This window comes from Mustela nivalis (assembly GCF_964662115.1).
Source record: "Mustela nivalis genome assembly, chromosome: 12".
In the NCBI taxonomy this organism is placed as follows: Eukaryota; Metazoa; Chordata; class Mammalia; order Carnivora; family Mustelidae; genus Mustela; species Mustela nivalis.
The window spans coordinates 44,808,264-44,824,155 of NC_139031.1; the positions used below are offsets into that span (position 1 = coordinate 44,808,264).

General features: G+C 37.3%; 1 protein-coding gene and 1 pseudogene across 3 annotated transcripts in view; one reads left to right on the forward strand and one right to left on the reverse strand.

Annotated features, from left to right (window-relative positions):
* Positions 1-15,892, reverse strand: part of ZNRF2 (zinc and ring finger 2) — a gene marked incomplete at its 5' end in the record, with an annotated part of 380,791 nt that overhangs the window by 305,562 nt on the left and 59,337 nt on the right. The window lies entirely within an intron of this gene.
* On the forward strand, positions 1,131-1,642 carry LOC309845202 (ubiquitin-conjugating enzyme E2 L3 pseudogene; annotated as a pseudogene). Its single transcript has one exon. The product of its transcript is annotated as a ubiquitin-conjugating enzyme E2 L3 pseudogene (transcript).

Below are 15,892 nucleotides of genomic sequence, written 5' to 3' on the forward strand. Positions count from 1 at the left end.
CGCTACTTTCAGCTCAGGTCATGTTCTCAGGTTCCTGGGATTGAGTCCCACATTGGGCTCTCTGCTCAGCAAAGAACCTGCTTCTCTCTCTCTCTCTCTGCCTGCCTCTCTGTCTACTGTGATCTCTGTCAAATAAATAAATAAAATCTTAAAAAAAAAAAAAAAAAGACTAGCTAGGGTTGAGTATTATATAAAATTAGGTATATAACAAACTGCCAGAAGTCATACAAGTCACCCAAGAAATTATTAGGTTACCAAATTATTCCCTAATCTTCAAATCAAGGTAACTTTCTTATGCCCCCTCCGTCACAAATGAACAATAAACCAAAATCCCCACACACACACTGACTTGTAAACTCTAAACCAGTTATTTTCTCAGACAAGTTATCCACATTAAAAAGTAAAGGAATATTCTGCAACTGCTGAACACATACAAAAATAGAAAATACAGACTTTGAACTAAACTTAAATTTGGTCCACCTTTGTTTTGAATCACTGCAGAGAGAAAAACACCAGTCCTAAACATACAAAAAGGCTGATTTTCAAGCTTCATTTCTTATTGTGTACGCTTAAAATTAGATTAATGTGTTAAATTATAATGTAGGCTATTAATAGCAATACAGAGAAAGTTAAGCAACCTGGGTAATAGGATGTAACAACAACAAAAAAACCCTGTTATTTATACACAGTTCTAGGTTCAAATTCCAACTCTTCCACTTACTTAGCAATATGAGAATAACAATACCTATGTCATAGGGGAGTGGTAAGAATTAAGTAAGACCTGTGAAATGTCTAGCACTGTAGCTGGCAAGCACCAGGCAAGTTCTGAAGATTAGCTATGTCACCACCAGCAAGAAAAGGATTCTTCCTCTGAGTTTGTTTTCTCCAATCTGAAGAAATGATGGAACCCGCTCCACCTGTCTCTTAAGATTGTTGGGAAGATCTAATGAGACAGTACAAATGGGAGAAGACAGTCCCATAGAAAAAATAACATGCTTGGACTTCAGACAAAGTGCAAACCTCTTTAAGCCTCATTTTTCTTCAACTAAACTGCAGGTCGTAATACCTTCATCTCATATGGTCTTTAATACTGACGATTAAAAACAAAAGAGCTAATAAATGTGAAAACAAAAATGTTAAAACACTTAGACCAGATCCAAGATGGCGGCCAGCAGGAGGCTGATGAAGGAGCTTGAAGAAATCCGCAAATGTGGAATGAAAAACTTCCGTAACATCCAGGTTGATGAAGCTAATTTATTGACTTGGCAAGGGCTTATTGTTCCTGACAACCCTCCATATGATAAGGGGGCCTTCAGAATCGAAATCAACTTTCCAGCAGAGTACCCATTCAAACCACCGAAGATCACATTTAAAACAAAGATCACCCAAACATCGATGAAAAGGGGCAGGTCTGTCTGCCAGTAATTAGTGCTGAAAACTGGAAGCCAGCAACCAAAACCGACCAAGTAATCCCGTCCCTCATAGCACTGGTGAACGACCCCCAGCCCGAGCACCCATTTCGGGCTGACCTAGCTGAAGAATACTCTAAGGACCGTAAAAAATTCTGTAAGAACGCTGAAGAGTTTACAAAGAAATACAGGGAGAAGCGACCTGTGGACTAAACTCTGCCGCGACCGATTCCACCGAGTGTGAGCGGAGACCCTGAACAGCGCATTCAGAAACCCCGAAAAGCAGGACTCTGTGGAAAATTGACAAGTGCCGCCACTTGGCGTTTGCTTGTGGCAGTTACTAACTTTCTACAGTTTTCTTAATCAAAAGTGGTCTAGGTAACCTGTAAAGAAAGGATTAAAAATTTAAGATGTTCTAAAAAAAAAAATATAGCTATTAACAATATAAAAATTTTACTAGAGCATTCTTGAAGTAAACTGAAAAATATCAACTCAAATGGTATTATAGCATGGAAAAAATACATATTATGTCAGAATTATCAGATTTATGGAACTAGGGCTCCATCATTTTGTTAGAATGAATCTGAGAAGGAGTATTACAATGTGTATGTCTACTGCTCATGTTGACTAAAGCTGAAGCACGTCTGTCCTGCCAGTTCTCCTGAGGCTGAAAGACAATTAGTAGGCTAATAAGTACCATACAAAGGTCACAAACTCAAATGCCTAAAGGGAGGATAACCAGAAAACATTCAAGCAACTCAACTTTTTAATCTTTGTGTAAGAAAAAGGAAGAGCACAGTTGTGATGATGAATGCCAGCTGAATCTGGTCTCAGTATTAAGGATGAAGAGGTAATTGCAACAAACTGATGCACAGGTCCCATGGTGAGGGGGGCGGGGGCACTTGCTACTCTAGGGGAATGCCGTATAAGAATAAGGGCCCCAGGGGCGCCTGGGTGGCTCAGTGGGTTAAAGCCTCTGCCTTCGGTTCAGGTCATGGTCTCAGGATCCTGAGATGGAGCCCCACATCAGGCTCTCTGCTCAGCGGGGAGGCTGCTTCCTCCCTCTTTCTCTGCCTACTTGTGATCTCTGTTTGTCAAATAAATAAATAAAATCTTAAAAAAAAAAAAAAGAAGAAGAAGAAGAAGAAGAAGAAGAACGGCCCCAGTGTGGCCAGAGGTTATGTGTTTCAAGCAGCTGCAAATTGAGGTTTTTAAGTGAAATGTCTCATTCTGCAAAAACAGTGACTGATAAAAACCCATGTTGATACTGTGTAAGCCAATTAAGAGAATGTGGTCAGATGCAGTGGATACTCTGCAGCCTCTAATGAAGACGGTAAATTCAGGAGGGGAGGAAGCCCTGTGCACTCTGCTTCCTCTAGCACGTAGCATACTGTTTTACACTGTAAGTACTTGATAAATACTTTTTGAACAACTGATAAAGCAACAGATTTCAGCAGATCACAGAAAACACCAAGTGACAAAGAAACAGCCAACGAACAGAGAAAATGTCCCAAACCTGGGGGTGGTTGTTTCAGTGACCTGGGCACTTTGCAGACTGATGACTATTCAGATAAGCTCAGACCTGTTTTCTGTTATGTGTACTGATTTTTTTTACCGACAAGGTTATCAGGCAATCAACAAGAAAGCACTGGACATATACTGAGTTTGCCAACAAATACTTATAGGTTGATTACTATGTACAGGTAAAGTATTGAAAGTTATGTATGCACAGGAAAGTTACTGAAAATGTCCAGTCTAGGAGCTCTGACAGTAACAGCTAGGAAACGATGGCAACAGAGACTTCTTTCTTGATTCCCTTTCACCTGACTACTAAATTACTAGAATAATGGTGACTAATTGCTGATTCTGGACAATCTAAATCTAGATTCATCTGAACCTCATGTAATGAAAGCAAGAAAGAGCAAAAATAAAAAGGCTTTTTAACAAATCTTCTAAGGACAGGGAAAATACACTCATTTGTAAGGTTTATTTCTTTTCAATAGGCCTGCTCAAAGTCTACCAATTCTTAAGGTGTTCAGGCAATCAATCAGGAGTATTTGAATGACTCTCATGGGGTCAAGAGAACCAGGCTGCTTTGACACTGAGTAATCAAAAAAAGCCACCAAACTGGGCTAAAGACAGAACTAGCTCTGCACCCAAGAGGGAAGGAAGAAGAAGAGGGAAGAAGAGGGAAACTTCTTTCCTAACACCTTCAAACAAACAGGGTTTCATGTGTGCCAAATTAATGATCACCAGGCTCTTCTTTCTAGCAGAGAAAGAAGTAACACTATCATCTACATGTGTGGCAACAGATTCTACAACTGCTGACATTATGTAAGAGAGAAAGGTCATGAGCTATCTAAGTATTCACAGCAGTGGGAATGAAGGTAAACCAAGCTGAAGTACAGCATTGTCAGAAAGGATGAAGGGAAGGAAACCAACAAGGCATGGAGGGACAAGACAATCTTATAAAGCAGAAGTTCCTAGAACCAAAACCCGAAATTTTTTAATTTAGTATTCCAGAGAAAGGGAAGAAGAAAGGGCACTGCAGAAAACTAAATTAGTAATCTAGAGAAAATGTCATTTATGTAACTCAAAACAAAACAAAACAAAACAAAACTCCAAAAATTCATGAATGAAAACATAAGACACAGAGGACAAATTCAGCTCTAATACTGAAATTATATAAACTAAAGAACAAGAAAAACACAGAAAGAAGTACTAATCAAAGAAATACTAGAAGAAAATAATCCTTGAGCTGACTGAAGACTCAAGTTTTAAACTGAAAGGGCTCATGAAGCTTGAAGCAGGATTAATCAGAGATAGGAGTAGGGTGGAAAAAACACTAAAACAGACATATCCTGGGAAAAAACAGAATTCCAACCTTCAAAACATAAAATCGACCTGTACGCTTCCAAAATGTAAAGAACAAGCAAGTTAAAATGAAAAATGATGAAACCTCGCCAGATTTCTCATGTACAATACTAGTAGTTAGATAACAGAACAATTTTATAGACTTAAAAAAAAAAAAAACCCAAACCTGAAGTAACAGTATCCTGTATTCTATACAAAGGTAAGCCAGAAACATCCAGGCATGCAACAGCTCATTAAGTATATAATACATGAAAGACTGTCTAAGGAAATTATTCATGGAAATGCTTCTAACAAAAGAAAATGAGAACAAAAATCTCAATAAACAGAAAAATCAAGAGTATAAAAAATCGTAGTGAGCAACTAAACATGTGTAAGTGAAACGTGAATAAGTAATACTTTGACTAAAATGGTTATCATTATCATAACCACTGGTTTTTTATTTTTTGTTTTTTTAGAGTTTATTCATTTGTTTGACAGAGAGAGATCTCGTAGGCAGAGAGAGAGAGAAGCAGGATCCCCGCTATGCAGAGAGCCTGAAGCCAGGCTTGATCCCAGGACCCTGGGACCATGATCTAAGCCGAAGGCAGAGGCTTTAACCCACTAAGCCACCAAGGCGCCTCCCCCACCCCTTTTTTTTAAAGAGTTTATTTATTTGAGAGAGATCACAAATAAGCATAACCATAGGTTTTTAAAATAAAAACAGTATTTCACCAATGCAAACTTAATGATGTAAAATATAAACTGTTTCATAACATCCCAGAGTTACAGATAGTAAGGGAAGGAGGTGGGAGAAAAAGCACAAAGAAAACCCTTAATTTTGGTGGAGTATGACAGAAAAATATGTTGAAAGATACACACTGAAGTAAGGTACTCGACACAGGAATAAGATGAATAGTAAAAGTTGTGGATTAATTCAGAGGGAAGAGAAAGCAACTTATCAATCCAGAGAAGCTGGAAAAGAACAAAGTAAAATAAAAACTACAAAATAAGTGACAGAACAACACGAAATTTGTCAGCTGTAATATAAAATATGTATATTGAATAGTGTAACAGATCATCATAGATCTACTACTCAGTCTCAGCAAATCAACTTATTTGCCATGAATTCAAACAAACAAACAAACAACTTACAGGGAAGCACCTATCCTAGAGCACACACAAACATGTAACAGCTCGGGAGTGAAGATGAAAAAGAAAAGGAAAAAAACAACTTACAAAATGGAGTAAGAACATTCCAGAAAGCAGGAGCAGTGTGTATCTAGAAGCTTAAGAAAGAGCACACATTCCTGAAATCACAGGGGTAAAAGGAAGTCAGAAACAAGAAAAATAAATTGCAAAGAAAGAAAGTGTTAAAAACAAAGAGAAAAAATGGTATCTATTGAAAACAAAAGAGATCCAACTGCATATATACAGCCAAAGATGAAATAAAAGGGGCACCTGGGTGGCTCAGTGGGTTAAGCTTCTGCCTTCAGCTCAGGTCATGATCCCAGGGTCCTAAGATCAAGCCCCACACATCGGCCTCTATGCTAGGCGGGGAGCCTGCTTCCTCCTCCCTCTCCCTCTCTCTCTCTGCCTGCTTCTCAAAATCTTTAAAAAACAAAAAGGAAGGAAAAGAAAGAAAATAGAATTGGAGCTGCATATTTGAAGCAGATAATGAGTCCCAGAAGAGAAACTAGCCATGAAAACCCAAATCTATTTTAAAAAATATCCTACTGGTCTCAGACTTCTCCAAAGTAGCATTTTTAACACTACAGGACTGGAAGAATGTTTATAATACCCTCCAGGAAAGAAAGTGTAACCCAAAGATTTCACACCTAAACAAGAAGTCTAGAAAACTTATCTCCCATGAGCCCTTCTTAAAGGAGTTACATGAGAATGAACTTCAGCTCATCAAGAGATGCCAAGGCAAAAGGACCCGTAGTGAGAACTGAATCCACTTCACTGTACAATCAAAATAAATGTGAGAATTACAATTAGATGATGTATAAATTGAATACCTAAATAAAGGCAAAGAGCTAATTATTATCTTTAATAACTGGGTGTCAAAAAGTATCATTTAAAGCTGACAAAGCAAGTAACAGAAGTATAAATATATTTAATATTACTAGATGTAAACAGATAATGTAATAACCAAAATCAAGATATAGAAGAAGGAAAGAAATTGGGGTGCCTGGGTGGCTCAGTTGTTGAATTCAAACAAACAAAAAAAGTGTCTGACTCTGACTCAGGTCATGATTTCAGGGTCCTGGGATCCAGCCTGACATGGGGCTCCCCACTCAGTGAAGAGTCTGTTTCTCCCTCTCCTCATGCCCCTCCCCCCCCGCTCATTCTCTCAAAATCTTAAAAAGGGGGGGGCAGTTATCATTTCATTCATCATTTCATATTTCATCATTGCTCAAAGAAATTAATAGTGTGTAAAAATATGAGTATCAATGTTATTATATAGTTATAGTTACACTTATGAAATTAATCTCTAAAAAAAGAAATACAGTTCTTCCTAACTAAAGCAGAAATATGGAGCAAAGAAAAACTGGCTACTTGGTCAATATTTTTAAAAAGCTATAAAAACAAAAAGCAGAATATAAAATGCCAGAATTAAAACTAGCTTCATTACTAAATGTAAATGGGCTAATCCAACACAGTTTAAAAAAAGAAAAAGGAGGATTAGATTGGATCCCAAATAAAATTAACCCTGTATTGTACACAAGAACCATATCTGAAACAAAAGATGAAAGAGGAAAATAAAAGGAAAACACTAATCAGGCAAATACAAACAAACAAAAAGAATTATACTCAATATCATATGAGGTCATAGTGCAAAAAGCATTAAAGGAGACACAAGAGACACAGTACCCTTTAAACATTGAAAGATGCAATTTGCACCTACGTTATAGTAATTATGTAGTAACAAAATCATAGCAACATTCTATAAAGTAAAGAAGTACAGGCAATACAAATAAAAACAGAAACATCAGCAGTAAACGTAAATTCACCTCAATCCATGACAAATCAAGTGAGAAACAAGATGGATATGGAAGACCTTAAACTGAACATGAATATGGAAAATGTTCGCCAAAAATTACCACATATTTAACCACAAAGAAAAACTTAGTAGGGGCGCCTGGGTGGCTCAGTGGGTTAAGCCACTGCCTTCCGCTCGGGTCATGATCTCAGGGTCCTGGGATCGAGTCCCACATCGGGCTCTCTGCTCAGCAGGGAGCCTGCTTCTCGCTCGCTCTCTCTCTCTCTCTCTCTCTCTGCCTGCCTCTCCATCTACTTGTGATCTCTATCAAATAAATAAATAAAATCTTTTTCAAATAAATAAATAAATAAATAAATAAATAAATAAATAAATAACTTAGTAAATTAAAATACAAAAATAGTACAGAGAGCATCCTCTGATCATAATATAGTAAAACTAGAAAACAAACAGAGAAACTGGAAGAAAAAGGCACCTAACTCCTGGGAATTTAAAGACTCTCACTTAACTTCTGAGTTAAAGAAGCGATCCCCAAAATATACAATATCTATACAACAAGAAGAAAGTAACAGTGTTAAAAATACTATATATCAGAATCTGTAAGAGAAAAACTCACAACCTTGCATATTTATTACGAAAAAGGAAGGAAGAGGGTGCCCGGGTGGCTCAGTTGTCTGGTTAAGCCTCTGCCTTCGACTCAGGTCATGATCTCAGGGTCCTGGGATCGAGTCCCACCTCAGGCTCTCTGCTTGGCAAGGAGCCTGCTTCCTCCCCACTGCCTGCCTCTCTGCCTACTCGTGATCTCTCTGTCAAATAAATAAATAAAATCTTTAAAAAAAAAAAAAATGGAAAGGGAAGAAGGAAGAAAGGAAAGGAAAAAAGAAGGAAGAACGAAAGAAAACTAATTAATACCTCCCAGTAGACAAGGAAAAGCACATCTAAGGAAATCAGAAAAAATAAGTATTTTTAAAAGCCGGAGAAATGAATTTTAGAATAGGAAAAAATGGTAGACCCAAAGGTATCTACGACCAATAATAAAAAGGGTGAAAGACAGCAAACACTGATACATTAAGTTAAGAAAAAATTGAGAAAATATCACATTTTGGCAGAAAATAAATCCTTAAGATACTTATTTGCTAAGAATACACAGCAATGAAATATGTAATTTTCTACTTTAAAGAAGCAAAACAGACTGAAGGCAGAAATCCAAACAGATCAATTTCTATAGAAATCAGAGACAGCTGTCCTAGAGCGATCCTCAAAAAGCATGAGGCCCAGACACTTCCACAGAGAGTTATACCAAACCTTTGAAGTTCAGATGATTTGAATGCTATTTATACAGCTGCAGAGCATAGAAAAAGGAAATCTAAATGATTTCTTCTGAAGCAAGCATAACATTGATTCCAAGACTCAAAAAAGATTACCCCCACACCAGTCCAATCTCAGTTTTACAAAAATCCTAACTGAGATACTAGAAAATACACTCCAGCACTACACTGAAGGTAAAACTCCAAGTATTATCAGAAATAACAAATTCACATACATCATGGACCAAAGGGTTCCAGGACTGTATCCCACAGACCTACTCATACACATACAAAACACCGGGAACAATTTAACATCCATCAATAAGGGACTGGTTCATCAACTGTGGCTCACCCACCTATAAAATATAAGGTAATTGTAAAGAACCATGAGATTCATTTGGAATAATTTCCAGGACATATTATGAATAAAAAACTTGAAGTTCAGAACCATCTAAAGCATGGTATCACCATATAAAAAGTGTGGGGGCAGATTATGTGTATATATTTACATAAGCATTAAGTATTTCTGGAAGGGTAACAAGAATGGTAGGACTGGCTGCTCCTGGAAAGGGTGACTGAGGGACTGAGGTGAGAGGGAGCCTTCACTTGATATTCTTTGTGCCTCTTTGCTTTGGGACCACGGCAAACATGTTATTCAAACACAAAATTAAAAACAGTTAACACAAAAAAGGTGAGCTAAAAGTCAGCAGGTGAATGCAAACAAAAAGAAATTATTGGGAAACAATTCTCTATGGGTCTCTCATGTCTCAGCATGTCTCAGGCTCTCTTTTCAGTGATTTTCGTAGAGCAAACAGCCTCAGAAGATGGAGACAGTGTCCTCTGGAGCCAAGGGCAGACGGCTTACTTCCCAGGATGAAAGATTCAGGTTCCCTACCTAAGCTCAGGTCTCCTCTTCTGCAGTACAACTTACTGAGTGTGCAGATACCACTCAGTCCTTCTCACAACACCCTGTGGAGGTGATAGAGGAAGGAGCACAAGAAAATGCTGATTAGTCTGGCTATTGCTATAAGTAGTAACATCAGAAGTCCTTTGTCTAATTCTGGTTTCTGCCAGAATCCATCAAACTGGCAGGCTAACTTGTCAGGTTTCAGGAAGGCTAAAACCTCAGGCCCTTCAGTTTTTAATAAGCATTAGTCAAAATAATATTAGATGAAACAGACTATTACTAGGTAAAGCAAAAGAGAGAAGCATATAATATAAAAACATTCAATACAAAAGAAAAATCATAAATATCTGCGTAAATAACATAGCTATGAAATACATAAAGCCAGGGGAAAATGTGCTGCAAGGCAAGTATCACCAAAACAAATTTAAGAGACTTTAAAAAGAAAAAATTGATAAAATTACAGCCATAGAGGGGATACTGTAAAAAACTCCTTCCTAAATCTGTCAGACTATGTAGACCAGACATAAGCAAGGATACAGACTATTTCAATAATGTAATCAGACTCAATTTACTAGATATATATAGATACACAGATTATGTATTTAAAAAAATAAGTAAATCTAGTATCACCATCAGAAATGACTTTTCATTACACATCTCTCCCCCCCAAAAAATATATCTTTGAAATGCAGAAGCCTTTTTTCTAGGTAACCCCTGAATCACACAGATTAAAAACTGAAAAGTTATCTAGTAAATAACAAGACCGTTTGATATTAAAATCCCAGATAGAGTAACTAAAGTTCTTACAAGAAAAGTACTTCTATTTCTAAAATAGTTTTACTATTAAAATGGGAAGACTGAAAAAGGGGCACCTAGATGGCTCAGTTAAGAAAGAGTCTGCCTTCAGGGTGCCTGGGTGGCTCAGTGGGTTAAGCCGCTGCCTTTGGCTCGGGTCATGATCTAGTCCCACGTCGGGCTCTCTTCTCGGCAGGGAGCCTGATTCCTCCTCTCTCTCTCTGCCTGCCTCTCTGCCTACTTGTGATCTCTCTCTGCCAAATAAATAAATAAAATCTTAAAAAAAAAAAAAAAAGAGTCTGCCTTCAGCTCAGATTTTGCTCTCAGGGTCCTGGTGGGATCAAGCCCTCCATCTCTGCGCTCTCACTCTCTCAAATAAACAAAAATAAATCTTTTAAAAAAAAAAAAAAACACCTGAAAAAAGAGCTTTAAATTGTACTTAGTAAGAATAAGTTAGTAGCTTTATTTACAACTCTGAAACAGCTTTTTTTGAAAATATCAATGAAATATATGCCCCTTTTAGCTAGCTAGTGTAAGGCAAAAAAGTACAAAACAAAATGTGTAACATTTGAATGAAACATCTTAATGAAAAAGGCAGTATAGCCAAAGACATTAAAAGATTAAAACAACTGTGAGCAAATGTTATATGCAATGCTATGACAATTAATTACAAAATCTAGAGGATAAGGTTTATTTTCTAGCAGAATGCAAATTCTCAAAACCAACTCAGGAGCAGGAAAATCTGAACACACTAATGATCACGAAAGTCAGAAAGACTGCCATTGATCTACCTTTAAAAGGTAGATGGTTTTATAGGTGAACTCTATCTGATCTGAGAAGAACAGTACTTTCTAGGTTACATTATCCCATAGCAAAGATGCAGAGGAGCATTCCCATTAATTTTTGCCAGCATAATTTTTGTCAAACGTTAAGTTTGGTATCAACGTTTTAATAGAGCAGTAATACACAGTCAAATGGAGTTCAATCCAGTCACATTAGAAATCAAGCAAACTCGACTAAGACATTACAAAATCAACATAATTTATCAACAAATAAAAAAGGGAAGAAAGTTGGGATGCTTGGGTGGCTCAGTTGGTTAAGCAACTGCCTTCAGCTCAGGTCATGATCCTGGAGTGCCAGGATCAAGCCCCAGGTCAGCTCCCTGCTCAACAAGGAGTCTGTTCTCCCTACGACCCTACCCCCTCTCATGCTCTCTCTCAAAAACATACATAATATCTTTGGGGGGGCATTTAATAAAATTTAAGCTATTCTTTGCCTAAAGCAAAAAAGAAAAATGACATGTATTCAATAAATATAATTAACCGTAACTCAAAGCAAGCATCCATTAAGCAGTGAAACACTAAAGACAATGAACAAGACAGGCTGCCCACTGCACCATTATTATCTACATCATTTTTAAGCTTCAAACTACTGCAGTAAGACAAAAACAAAATGTATATCAAACTTGGAAACACCTTCATTGGCAGATGGGAGTTACAGGTCTAGAAAATCCAAGGATTCACCTATAACCAATAGCTTCTCTTTTTATCAGCAAAACCAGTTTGAAATTCAAATGGTAAAAACAAATGCTACTCATAACAGTAACAAAACTATAAAATACTAGATATAAACTTAAGTTTAACACTAAATATATAGGTTCTCAATGAACCAAAACAAATGTAGAGACAAACCATGTTTCCTTGACAGGTAAACTGAAAACTTAGAATAGCACTGAGCAAGGACAGTGTATACACCTGAAACTTATATAATGCTATATACCAAGTTTACCTTAATTTGAAAAAAGACAGCACATATCTTTCTTACCAATTTAATAGAGGGTAACACAGGTAGTCCAGTTGAGTAAACTATATATTCAACTTTTCTGTACTCTCTCTGTATGTAATAACCATAAAATGTCTAAGTTAGAAAATAAGACTTCATAATAGAAGTCCTCACTGTGAGAATTCCACAATATAAAACCCAAAATAATACAAAGATTAACTCACATCTTCCCCCTAAAAATGATAAAGTCTTGTGTTGCTGGGCGTACAATAATAGCACTCATTCCTCTAAATCCTTCTCATGCACACTACGATGTTTCTAATAAACTAAGATCTTAAAAAAAAAAAAAAGTAAGATCATGTCCTTCAAACTACAGTTATGTGCCACATACAGTATGTTCAGGTGTATTCTGGGAGTACTTATAATCAGAGAGCATATATGGCACACAGGATTTTGGAAGAAAATTCTTTTATATCACATTTGTGAATGTGGAAATTTAAATTTTTTTTTTTTAAACTAAAGAAATATATGGTTTGCATCTTAGGATTAAGTTTCCAGGTTAAACTTTTCCTATTCTGTATTCATTTACTGACTGACTGATGGACTCAGATATATTTAACTTAAACTTTTGGTTCTAACTCAGTATACCAATTTTGTTGCTCAAATTGTTCATTGGGAGCTCTCTCAGACTGGTTCCATGTCCCTCTGACACCACCTTACTTTGAATTCCAAACACTTCCTAGCTTTCAGACAACACAAAATCTCCAGGTTCCTCTTTATTTTCTCTGCTCCAGCCCTAGGAACAGCCGCTTTGCCAATCTGGTTCTTTTTACTTGAGATTTATTTTTAAATATTTAGAAATCAATATCTAGGTGTTGGGTGTCAAAGATTTTTTAGTTATAAAAAAGTTGCTCATGGGGTACCTGGGTGGCTCAGTGGGTTAAGTCTCTGCCTTAGGCTCAGGTCATGATGGCAGGGTCCTGGGATGGAGCCCTGCATGGGGCCCCTTGCTCAGCAGGGAGCCTGCTTTTCCCCCCTCTCCCTCTGCCTGCCTCTCTGCCTACTTGTGCTGTCAAAGATGTATCTCGTTTGAAAAGGATGCTCTAAGGAATGTATCTCCAGTGAAACAGTTATCCACATGTAGTCACTGTACTTTCTACAGTACTTCAATTTCTATAGGGAGATAAAAGGGTCTAGGCTTAGGGTGCCTGGGTGGCTCACTGAGTTAAGCCTCTGCCTTCAGCTCAGGTCCCGATCTCAGGGTCCTGGGACCCAGCCATGCATTGGGCTCTCTGCTCAAAAAAAAAAAAAAAAAAAAAAAAAAAAAAAAAAGGATCTAGGCTTCCACAGGATTAAGCAATCTGCCTGTCAAATTCAGACTTCAGATTTTAGATGTGGAGGCCACCAAGGTGCCCATAAAAAGCAGGAATTTTTTTTTCCATCAAACTGCAGCTTTAAATTGAGAGCAGAATCAGATTACCCTCCTATTGCCCCCCCCCCCACTGCTTTTCCATATCTTACACAATTCTGCTATGTAAAACATCTAATTTGGAATTAAGTAACTATGGGCTTTTAAAATATCAAAGGAACTGCAGATTTGTTAGCATGTTAAAAATATGGCACCTACTATAGGTTTACCTCTTCAAGTCAAAGGTAGTATCTCTTAGTAAGAACAGGTCTTGTTTACTTAGCACTCGCTACCTACAAAGAACTATGCATGATTTCTCACTTGATTCTTATAGTCTATTAGAGGCACTCCCTCTAGTCCTATGTTTCTGGAAGAGAAAACCAAGACAAAGATGACACAGCTATTAAGTGGTAAAATAAGGATTTGATCTTAGCAAGCTGAATTCAAAGTTAGTACTTTGTTCAAGTCAGTTAGTACTTTGCAGTTCTTTAGCAATGTTTTTTTAATGCAAATTGGTACTGCTTTTGAGCATCTATGTATTAAAAGGAGGGCAGTAAAATTGAATTTAATATCTTATAGGCATGAAACTTCTTAATGGCATACAATGGATAAGACTGTAACAATGTTTAAGTTTCTCACAGGACCATGACCGATCCATTGCCTTTTTATAAACACACACGCAATTTTAAATTACTACACATATCAAAAAGCATTTTAGAAATGTTAACACAAGTGGAATAAGGTAGTATTTTTCAGGTTCTTTTTATTAGGTACTTGGTTTATGGTGTTTCCAGGTATGATTTTATTTTTATTTATACTGCTCAGCATCGTAATGCTCCTGTAAAATCGGAGGAACTCTTGTCTTTCAGCAATTCTATAAGATTCTCTGCCATTTCCTTTCAAACACTGTCTCTTGCCAGATCCATCTCCCATCATACATATGTCATGCCTTTTGTCCCACAGTCTTTTAGTGAGCCTATAATCTGGCCTGTAAACTTCATAAATATTTCTCAGGATTTTTTTCATCCCTCACTAGGTGGAACGAGATGGCTAGAGTGGGCTGGAGTTTAGTTTTTCCCTTCTCTCAGGTCAGTCAGGTTCTGGTTAACTAGTTTCTCTGAGGCAGGCCCTGTTAAGAAGAGTCCTCTGGTGTAATTCAAAATGGTCCCCCCTTCTCCTTCCTCTTACCATAGAACAGGAGGGGATTCTTCCCCCATATTTACAATGGGAACCTGGTCAAGCTCCTGGAGGACAATCTTACAAAACTGTTGGAGCCCCACCGTGACTAGGTCTCCCTGGAGTTTAAAACCCTCAGACTTGTCTGCACTGAGCCCCCAGCAATCCATCACAGTTCAGGTTTACCTACCCTGAACTGCAGGTTCCCACAGTGGTTCCCATTCCTGAGCGTCTGCTAAACCCGAGACTTGTTTCTGCAATCACTGAGGGAGGCTGGCAGTTTTCCTGTGTCCTCCCATCTCCTCTTACGAATTCAAGAAAAGTTACTGATTTTTCAGTCTGAGCCAGCTTTTTACTTAGTTTTTAGGACAGAGGGCTACTTCCAAATTTCTTACATGTGGAGCTAGAAACCAGAAGTCAACCCCATCTCTTTTTCTGAGATTTTACATATGGTAGATGCTCTCATTCCAGGCTCCTCTCTCCGCCGCTGTTATACTCTGCTTAATTTTCTCAGACCCATCTTATACCTCACTAATTCTCCTCAGAGCTCTAATTGGCTGTTCAATCTATTTGTTGCTATTTAATTTCAATGACTTAAGTCTAAAGGGTTTAATTTCACTATGTGTCTTTTTTTTTTTAACCTTATTCCTTATTCATTCTTTTATCACTACAATGATTTGAAAATAAATCTAAAGTTCTTAGGGGTAGTAATTATAATCACATCTGTTCTCACTCCTTGTGTATTTTTAATTTTTCATACAGGTTCATCTTTAATAGACAGTGACTGCATTTTTCTAAAGGAAACCCATGTTGATTTTAGAACGGTTGTGCTTTTGTTTTGTCAACCTCTTCTAGGATGTCATCTATTCTAAAATTTCTATGTTCCAGTATAAAGGGTCTGATACTTTCTATTGCCTTCAGTTTCACTGTATTGCATGACAATTTATGGGACAAAAAAATTAACTTTACCTCAATGCTGTCCCATAATGTGATCTTTACTAAGTAATTTAAAGCTATTAGGAATCCACATTTAAGTTAAAACTCAACCCCAATAACTATCAATGCAAAATATGAACAGGTATGTCAAATCACATAATTGAAACTCCACAAAAGCCAAAGTTTATACAAACTCAGACAATGATAACCACCCCCTTACTTAAAACCCTGCTTTATGGCTGACAAATTTTTTTTAACCACAAATAAAACAGGTATGTCATTTTCAGAAATATTCTGAATTCATAAAGATTAAACATG